We start from the raw sequence: 11,477 nt of genomic DNA, 5'->3' as shown, positions 1-11,477 counted from the left end.
AATGTTTTTGGGAGTTGGAACCTATGTTGTCTATTTCATTTTGATGTATGACTCAATCATTTGTTATTAGTTTCATCTGATTAAATTAAATAATTATATTCAAAATTTTATTTTTAAAATCATTTAGAAAAACAATCAAACCAATTAAATAATATTTTTAATGAGAAATACATTGACTTGATTATCCTATATCACCTAGAGATGCATAGGAGTAAGATGAAATCATATCACACAAAAAAATATTTTATTTTAATATGGACGAACGATGTATTAATATCTTAACTGATCCATAATCGACTTCTGATGAGTTGAGAACTCTTATTCAAGAACTATTTCATCAAATTTGGACATAAAAGATAGTACTTTAGGTAGCATAGTGCCAACTCTAAATATATTGAGAGAGATCAAAATTGAATTCACCTTTTTTATAAGTAGTAAAATCAATGTTAAACTGAAAATCGAGTCACCATGTTTATGATATTTTTTTAACGTGGTTCCATACTACATGTAATCGAGTTGTTAGATTTATAAATTGAGAAAAGTGAAATAAATGCAATGTATATAAAGGAAAAGATAAGTAGTTAAGAGAGGTGACTCGATGGAAGTTAGAGTCAATGGCAAAAGCCATTGAATGATTAAATGTATAAGGAAGGAACAACTGGGTCAACCTCACATGCAGGTAGTGATAATTAATATTAACTTTTTATAAAAAAATAATGATTATTGACATACAAGTTTATTTACTTTATAAAAATTAGTGATTATTGACATACAAATACGGCAATTAATGTGCTAATAATGCATAAAATATTAACATATTTAATGCATTAAATTTTTAGCCATAGCTGTACTTCAAGTGATGCATTATTAATGTAAGTTATAGAAGCATGAGTTGTCTCATGATAACTTATTCACCATGTTTGCACGTGTTAATATTTAATTATGTATAGAATAATAATATTTTTTTGGTCGAAAATATCATAGATTCTTTAGTTTTGTTATTCTATATACATGATTAATAATATATATACATATATCATTTTATATGTTAAATTATATATTAATAATAATAAGTATCATTGAGAAGACTTTATCTAAAATGAGTATGCATTATATTTAATCTGGTCTAGGTCGAGTTTAAAGGCTGATTAAGTCAATATTTAAGGTCGGGTTAGCTTCAGATCTAAATTCGAATTCAAAAAATCACTCAGCCAACATTTAAAGTCAAGTAAAGGATAATCTTTAACCCGTCCCACCCCAATCCATCCTCACCTTTACTCACAACTAAATTCAAATTATTTTTAATGAACAACTATGGTTGGTGGCTGTCCAAGATAAGGTCCCAACCCAATGCCTGGATAAGTTTCAACCCATAGCAAGTTGATTCAAATGAATATATGAAATTCTCCTATATTTTTTTGTACTACCAAAATTATCAATATCTTATAAATAATAAATTAATCATTTTTGAGTTTATGATTATCTATCCAACAATTATCCCTAATTATGTGTTAGAGTAATTATATCTTTGGAGAGAATACTCTCTCATTAGTGTATTTTATTATTTTAATTTTAACTTTTTCTTCTTCAAAACAACTGCATGCAAACACATTCTAGGTATATTAATGTTCTACTTTATGAATACTATTCTCCATTGGTCGAGTAATGTAAGATTCTGATAGATCTTCAGATTGATCAAAAGGTTAAAAGTTTAATTTATGGGAGCGACACTTGTTGGGAAATATAACCACATACCCCAAAACAAATTAATTCTTTGTCAAAAGGTAAAAGATACCCTTAGTAGTAAAAAAAAATTTATATGTTTTGACCCCAAAAAAAATATATGAAGGCAAAGATCAAATATATGCATGTTCACATGTAGTTGTAAATGTGCTGTATTTAAGTATTGAAATTGCCAATCGTGGAGAGATCTTAGTTGGATCCATTCATTCATACACATAAGGGATTAGTCTCACATACACTTAAGGAAATAATATATATGAAGATACCATGAGATACTTAAATAATTCACCTACATTCATAATTTTAAAATTAAAATTTAAAACAACATTTTTTAGAAATATATTTTAATTTGTTTGATTTAACTTGTAATAAATAGACATTAATTAAAAAGAGTAAATTATAGTAAGACTCACTTAATTTTAGTGAAATTTAATAAATTACTATTTTTTTGTACGACACAAACACCCCTAATTTATATACATACATTACACATTATACTGATTACCCCTACAGAAGAGATAAATATAATTTTTTAGACAAAAAGTGTGATGCTTATAATTAAGTTAAACAAAATATGATATATTGTTGAGACAAATATAAATAGTATAAGAGTCGACGTCTCTTCATTCTTTTTAATTCATTATAAAATAATATAAGAGTTATTTAAAAATATCTCATTAGAATTATTATTGTATTTTTATTGAACCAAAAATAATGAAGGAATATTGATTGTTATACTATTTAAAATTATCTTCAAAACGTATCATATATTTTATTGTTTAACTTAATTATGTTCATCACATTTTTATGTAAAACTTAGAGGCAGTGTTATAAAACTCGGCTCGAACCGGCCGGTCAGACCGGTTCAACCATGAATCAGTCATCTAACCGGTTCGAATCTCTCATCTAACCGGTTTTGTATCAAAATTGGTTTGACTCAGTTAGTTTAAGCGTAAAACTGATGATTTGGATGATCAGACCGGTTAGACCGGCCGAGTCAATCAAAACTAAAAAAAAATAACCAAATTGATGAGGTGAAAAGTCAAATATTTTTAATTTATATGTAATTATGTTTGTCACTTGTTATCTTACGTTATAACCAAATCTTTGTTGTTTAATTAAATTTTAAATTTATTGTACATTTTTGTTGTAGTTAAAGTATAATTTATATATTATTTGATAATGTTTTCAACTTGCTTGTGTCATTTTATAGTATTAAAATTTTCTTTATTGATTTTTTAATTAGGTACGCTAATGTTTTTAAAATTTGAGTATACAATTATTAAATATTGTTATACAGTATCATTAATTTTTAGAATTTTAATGTAAACCGAGTTAACCGGTCCAACCATTGACCCAGTGGTTGGACCAGTGACTCATTGACCCAGTACCCAGACTGAGTCATTAACCGGTCCGAGTTTAATAACACTGCTTAGAGGGTTTAATGCATTTTTCTCATTGAAAAAACATTGTGGATTGTAGTGGCCGGTCCTAATGTATTTGTTTTATTAATAGGTACTCACAATTTGATATATATTTTTATTAGGTCGGTAAAGTAAAAGTGAAAAAAGTTATTATAATTTATTATCGTTAATTTTAATTTTTATAATTTATTAAATTTCTGCATTATTCTCTCTATTTATAATTTATCATTTATCATCTTTCCTTTTTAGTGCGGCTGTGAAAGTTATTAAATATGAAAAATGTTTATTTTTCCCAACTGCTTTATTTGTTTCCATGACTAAAAGGCAAACATCCCCAACGAGGCAATTATCAATCAAAACATCAATGATTTAATTATTGTAGTAATATTTATTGAGAGAATCAACCATGCATTTTGAAAATGGTTAGTTCCTTACCCAAAAATTGAAATGATATTCTTGACAGTAAAAAAGGCAAACATCAACCACCCACACGTTCATCTATAAGTATAAGGCTCCATTAGATTAAAATACCGAGTAAATTATACTTACGTCCTATAAGTTTTAGTGAAATTATACGTAAACTATCTCTCATTTTTGAAACCTACACAACTTACTCTGAATTATATATATACATTACACTAATTATCCTAGTTCTGAAGGTTTGGTCGTTGTTAATGATGAAACCCTTAAAAATCAGACACCAATGAAGATGATTATTGGAAGAACAAATCTACAAAATAATGAAATCAATCAGAACACATCTACAAAATAAACAAATTAAGGGAATAATAAACAACAAAAACCAAATAAAAAAATAAGAATTTATCTATAAAATAAACAAAAAAATCAATTAAAAGATACAGAAAATAAGAACATATCTAAAAAATAAAAATGGCTACACGTGTTTCCTCTCCCCTAAATCGACAATGGGGTAGTTTTTTGATTTTTTTTAATTTGTGGGAGTTGTATTATTAGTTTTAGGGTTTATTTTTTCAAAAACTAACCCTAACGACACACAACATAATAATTTTTATCAACCCTAACCCTAACAGTATAACACAATAATGAAATATTTTTGAAACATTAATATTGTCAATTAATTTTTTTAAACAATTAAAATTTTAATAGTGTCAGATTTTGTTTTTTCAAGGTGCATCATATGGGTGAATTTGCAACACTAATATTATACAAAAAATAAAATATGACACTATTAAAATTTTAATTGTTTAAAATTTTTAATTGACAATATTAGTGTTGTAAAAGTATTTCATTATTGTGTTCTGTTGTTAGGGTTAGGGTTGATAAAAATTATTATGTTTTGTGTTGTTAGGGTTAGTGTTTGAAAAAATAAACCCTAAAACTAATAATACAACTCCCATAAATTAAAAAAAAAATAAAAAACTCTCCCATTGCCGATTTAAGGGAGAGGAGGAAAAAAAAAACTCTGCCCATTGCCGATTTAGGGGGAGGAGAAATTTTTTTTTATATAAATCTCCCCCATTGACGATTTAGGGGGAGAATGTAAAAAAGAATACATTTTAATAAAACTTCCCTCCTAGTGCCAATTTTGGGGGGAGTGAGAGTAAAAAAGTACAGAAATCGGCAATTCCATTGCCGATTTCAGAAAAATTACACTAGTTTTGTAATTTTTCTAAAAGGTGTACTAAAACTGTACTTTTTCGGTCAAAGTGCACCATATTGGTGAATTTGTCGAAAATTTCATTATGGTGATGACACATGTCCTAAGTGATGTATGAAAGAGTTTTTTTTGTTAAATAGTAAATAGATTACAGTGACTATCCTGTAAGAGAGATAAGTGTAATTTCTTACAAAAAATGATGACAAGTGTAATTAAGTCAAACAAAATTAGTATACTATAAAAACAAGTTCAAATACTATAAGAGTCAAGTTTATTCATTGTTTTTGGGTTGTTACAAATTATATCAATAGTTCTAACTAGATGATTAAATCATTGTTATCTTATATTGTAACTAACTAAAATAATGAAGAGATGATGACTCTTATATTATTTGTACTTATCTTCATACTAAATCATATTTTTTAACTTAATTACATTTGTCACCATTTTTTTTAAGACATTACACTTATCTCTCATACATTAGTCAGTATAATGTATATATATAATTATGAGTGGTTTGTGTAAGTTTAAAAAATTGAGATGTAATTTGTATAATTTCACTAAAACTTAGTGATGTCAGTTTAATTTACTCAAAGATATATCATATTAAGATAAAGATCAAAAACTCGATTTTTAAGAGGATCAATACTTATTGGAAAGAACAGTTACATAATCCAAAAAAATAATAGTTTCTTATCCAAAAAAAATACATCATTGATTATACCAAACAAGACAAATACCACTAAAAGACAATCCTAGTCTAAAAAATGATATCAATAACTAATTTAGAGTTGTTACCTATACTTTCAAGTTTTTTATATAATAAAACATGCATTCATTATTCATATCTTGACCATCATTAAATTTTAAATAAAAATAAATGATTTATAGTTGTAGTAATTCTGTAACTTTTTTACATTTATATATTAATAATCATCTTATTATTTTATATAAATATAAATAATGGATAATAAATGTAAATTCCTTAATTTAATGACGAAAATATAAAAAATAATAAAGGCACAACAAAAGTGAAACGTGGCAGAATCCCAACCACTCACTAGTCACTACCTTGTTTGAATTTATTTAGGGTTCAATTAATAAGCCTTACATAATTCTAATCTTATTATTCTCCACCATTTTAACTGCACACTTTTCTCTTTTTAGGGTTTCTCATTCTCTCTCTAGAGCATAGACTATAGTCTAACCTTTTTCTCTCAAACATTTTGTGTTGATTGATTTTCTAAATAGTCAAATGTAAGTTTTTATATTTTCATCTATGTCTTATTTTCGTTTCACTATGTTACATGTTTATTCATTATTATTCATTTATGAATAATAAATATAAATCATAGGTTGCTTTTACCTCTACCATTGATCACTGTGAAGAGAATTTATCTGAATTTCTTGATTAATGGGAGTACTAGCAGTACCTAACAATAACATTGATCACCACGATCATTTTGACCCATAAAATTATATATTTTCATGGGAAATTGTGAGATCTGGTCCACTTAGGTTGCTTAAGTTTGTAGGAGAATTTTGCTTCTACCCCATGAAACTTGGATCATAGTTAATTTTCAAAATGAATGGTTGATTTATGAATTCTTTTTAGTTAATTTGCTTAACTTTTCCTCTAGCACAGTTTCTGTTTGCAACATTCAGAACTGTGTTAAGTGATTTTCTATGTACTCGAAGGTAAATGTTTATTTTTTCTGTGTCTCCTTTTTAGTTTCACTATGTTACATGTTTATTCATTCTTATTTAAATAATAAATACAAATAAATGTTCCTTTCTCTTCCATTACTAATCACCCAGATAAAATTTATCAGATTTTTTTTATAAATATAACTTGTCTTTTTAGCCCTAGCTGCTATGTTGTTAATTGTTCCTCACTTAGGTTGCTTTATACGAGAACTTTTGCATCTGTGCTTGAAGAACCACTTTTGCTTCTATTCCATTACACATAGATCTTAGTTAAATTTCCAAATAAATGGTTAGTTTGTGAATTATTTTGTTTTTCTCAAGTAAAATTTATCAATTGGTTGATTCAAAGTTTTACACTGTTTTATTGATTCCATTTATCCTATTTTTTTTTTGGTATTACCAAGAATATTTCCTCGGTTAAAGAACTAATATATTTCGCGGTTCGTGGTTGCCCCTCCTAACAAGTGTTACTCCTAGGAATCGAACCATCGATCTTAGGGATTCACTAGAATCTTACCCTACTAGATCAACACCTTGTTGGTACCATTCATCCTAATTGTGACCTCTTAATCAATCTTTTCAAGCTTCTTATAGCTAATCTGCTGTCACAATTGGATTCTGTTCTCCAAAAACTGTTTACTGAACATGCAGATTGGGCACTCGCTTGCAAACATTCTAACCCATGTGAGTGCAGTTCACATTTTTGTATATATACTTAATTCTATATGTTAAATTGAAATAAATTCACTATATGCAAATCTGGGTGATGTGTATTTTAGGTCTTCAAATATCATTACTCTTTTCCCCATCTTCATTTGTTAATATGTCCAATGCTACTATTGGTTTTTCTGATTTATTTATATGTTTGAGTTTATTTTCATTTTTTCCTCCTTTTAAATCTTAAAAACAATATATTTGACATTGTATTCCAACAACTACACTTACTTAGCAATTATACCTTATAAGTTATAACCCTTGTTTTCATATTAGGTCCAATTTTGCTTTATCTTTTCTTTGATATCTCATTTTATATTCCTTTTCATTAATTATGATTATGATGTCTGAATTCTCCTTCAATGAGGGATGGTAGTGCACTAGTACATGTACTCTTTATGAAAGAAATGTCCGGCATATTGCACGAGATTCCTAATTAGTGGGGTCTGAGAAGGTAGATATATCCTAATTTAGTCTCGCAGTAAAATAAAATAGGATCGATGTTCTTGAGAAATTAAATAATTTCGATTTATCTATTCATTTCATCTTTCTCTTGTGATCTATCCCCTTGAAATGTCAATTATCCTTATGTTTGTTTGGTGAAACCAATGAAATTATGTAACAGATTTTCATAGCAACAAGAATGAGATTGACAGGAACAGGAACCAGTGGCTACATGGGACTTGAACCTAAACAAATTGCATTTGAGAGAGACAGTGATTTATTTGATGAAGACAAAAGTTATTCTTCTTCACTTCATTTTCTTGGCCTTGCAAATGGGTGTTTAGCTTTTTGGTTGCTCTTAGTGGCAAGTTCTTACCTTGACTTGAGCACAACCCTCAATTTCTTTTGCACTTGTAGATCAAAAACTGTAGAGAAAGTATCTTTAACTGTAAGGACTATCTCAAATGCAAGGACAGAAAAGGGTGCAACTGCTTCAAATTCTCATCATGAGTGTGATGCATATTCTGAGATTTCAGATTTTGACAAAACTAGTTACTTTGATGCTCTACTTAGTCTTGAAGATGAAGATACTGAGTGGCTCTCATATATAGGTTCACCTAGTTATTGGGATTCCTTACTCAACCTTGAAGAAGAAAAAGACAGTGATAAAGATATGTATTTTGATTCTTTACTCAGTCTTGAAGATGAAGATAATGGTTGGCTTTCAGATTCATTTGAGAACCCTTCAACTCCTCTTAGTTATAAATGTGATTTTTTATCTGAAATATCAGATATAGATTCACCTAATTACTGGTCCTCCTTGCTAAAACTTGAAGAAAAAGACAATGATGAACCACTTTTTTGGCCATTTGAAGAGGAAAATTTTGCTTCAAACAATGATCATTCAATTGAGACATTGTTGGGGTTGAATGAATTTGATGGACATGAAGGGCTAGATTCAGAATTTAATATTTTTGGTGATGATTTTATGCTGGACTAATCTCTTCAATATTTCAAGCACATGATTGTGGAATTTCCAAACTAGATGAAGAACAAGTATAACTTCAACTTAGTGAATTTTGATAGTAGAATTATTAGGCTGTACATGTTAATTAACATCCTTAACATAACATGTATTAATTCTATTCTTTTCTATACTTCCAACAGAAATATACTTAAGTTGCTAGTTTAACTTTTTACCATTCATAATGCTAATTTTCATGTATTCATTTCACAATTTTGGTATCACCCTTGTGTTCTTTTAATACAACTTTCTTTGTTTATCAAAAAAAGTTTTAATTGGTTGCACTGAAATTTGTACTCAGCTTTTATTTTGGTTCAACCATACACTAACATGAGACAATGGTATAACATGCAATACCCATTTTCATTTATTAATCAAATGAATCATTCTTCATGTATGGCTTTATAATCAAGTAAAAATGTCATTATTTTGATATTTTATAATACATGTATTAACAATCAAACTTTTATTATGTTAGATGAGGTTAACTAAATGAACTGAAAGAAGTTATACTACATTATTATAATTAAGAAAACATTAATTTATAAATCTTTTTTAATTTATCAACTTAAGAAATAATGTCATTGAGGTGGTTTTGTTAAATAGTTTAGGGATATATAGTAATATTCAGATTTGAAATTGGTGTATTAATTAATTACTTGGATGTATTCCGTTGATAAGTACACATAAAATAAAAATAATATTTTTGTCTCAGATTCTAAAATTATATTGAAGTCTTTAATATAGAGAGCCTCACATGGAATATCTGATGTACAAAATTAATCATATTTTTATTATTATTTATTTACCCAAAATTAAAACGAATCAAATAAAAATGTTCATCATACTTCCTGAGATATGTGCTCTCGGCTTGATTCACTCCTTCTCACTAACATGCATAACATGCACAAGTACATCTTTTTTCTTTCCTTTCATATTATTATTATATTAATAATTATGTTATTCTATTATTAATAATAATGGTTATAGTAATAACTTAATATATAATAATTAATAATAATCATATTAATTGAAGTTGTATTTTATTAATAATTAAATAATAGTAAAAATTCAATTATTGTACTATTATGACAGTTTTTATTAAAAAAATTAAGTTAATATTAAATGTGATTTTTAAATAAATTATAATAATATTTTTATCATATTTAATGCCTAATGCCTTAGCATAAATTATGATAAAGATGTGGAAATATAGTGACTTTACTTCTTTAGTTCTTTTTATGATGCCATCTTTGAACCATCTCCACACATCATTTATGTTAGTCAAATTCAAGTATTAATAAATTAAAAATAAAAAAACTTTTGTCATTATAAATAATTAATTCTGACGACAATGATAAAAGTATTTAATAATAAATAATAAATTCAAAATTAAATAAATATTAATATTTTCTTAGTTAATTTTTAAAATATAAAAATAATAATTAATTAATGATAGATGAATGATAGAATAGTCATAATATGTCATTTTTGTTCCTTAAAACAATGTAAACATTTTCAACCAATCTAACATTTTCTATCAAGATATAAAAATAAGAATGTATTTTTTATCTTTTATAAAATTAAGATGAGTAAGTAAATAAGTTTAGTGTTTAAAATAAGTCATGCAATTAATGAGTGGTAGTGGCTCAATACGGTTAAACATGGTGATAATATCTTTATCGATTTATAATTGACTTCTGAGTTTAACTCTAGTTTAAAGACATAAGTTTTATTAATTAATTTTTCATTTTATTAGTTATTTTTTGGAGGAAAATAATATAGGTTTCTAGAAACCTATTTTTTTATTTCTTTTTTTGTGTGGAAAATGTAGAAACCTATAACTTTTATTTAATTTATTTATTTGTCGAAAATATTTGTATTTACTTTTTGTAGAAATTATTTATAGTAAAAAAATGGGTTTTAGACTTTTTCTTAGCCAAACAAAAATGATTGTTCACATTGACCAACACATTCTAAAATTGAGCCTATATAATTTATACATTTTAATTTGTATACAAAAAACATGAAAACTCTAAATCATTTTGAAAATGGAGCATATAACCAATTAATGTTAACTGAAAATTGAATTACAATACCTATAAAGTAAATTAGAACTTGTCTCCTTCTTCACATCATAATCATAACCACACACACTAAGAAGCATTATGTTGGCTTTGAGAAGTTTGGTACATAAGGAAGGCATTTAGTCAAGGATTTGGAAATTCTTTCACAAGTGAACAAAAATTCAAATATAAGATATGACATTAAATACATTTTCATGATCTGAAGTACACCCTTTTTAATATACAATTTTCCAATTTCAAACCATTACACTTGCAAAATTGATAACAAAATGAATTAGCTAGAAAATACTATATAGCTGAACTTTTTTATTTTGTGAAATTATGTCTACAAGAATGATTTGTCATTGTTCTAAACCTAAATGGCTACTCTCCACTATTGCAAAAACCTATCTTTTATAAATTGAAAAAGTAACTACAAATTATGTTCCAACCATTTTTCAACCGCATTTTGCAGGTTAAAAGTATCACATGTACTTTTTATTTAAGTCAACCAACAACACTTACATTTTGTTACTTTTGTAAAAAATCAAAGTATTAAGATAATGTGATATTTGGGAGTTTAGTTTTCACTGATTATAGAGAAAAAAGAAAAATAACTGGGAACAATACATTTATAAGATGAAGCTTTTATTTTTCCTCCATCCATTTTTAAAATCAAAGTTACAAATAGACTTTAATCGATTAACAAGACATTG

The 11,477-nt window shown here is 26.7% G+C and overlaps 1 pseudogene; it reads left to right on the top strand.

The window, feature by feature from the left end:
• LOC109342940 lies at positions 7,833–8,836 on the top strand (annotated as a pseudogene).

The sequence above is a fragment of the Lupinus angustifolius genome, chromosome LG03 (assembly GCF_001865875.1).
Source record: "Lupinus angustifolius cultivar Tanjil chromosome LG03, LupAngTanjil_v1.0, whole genome shotgun sequence".
Lineage (NCBI taxonomy): Eukaryota > Viridiplantae > Streptophyta > Magnoliopsida > Fabales > Fabaceae > Lupinus > Lupinus angustifolius.
The sequence above is the reverse complement of the archived record's forward strand: the minus strand, read 5'-3'. Positions and strand labels throughout refer to the sequence as shown.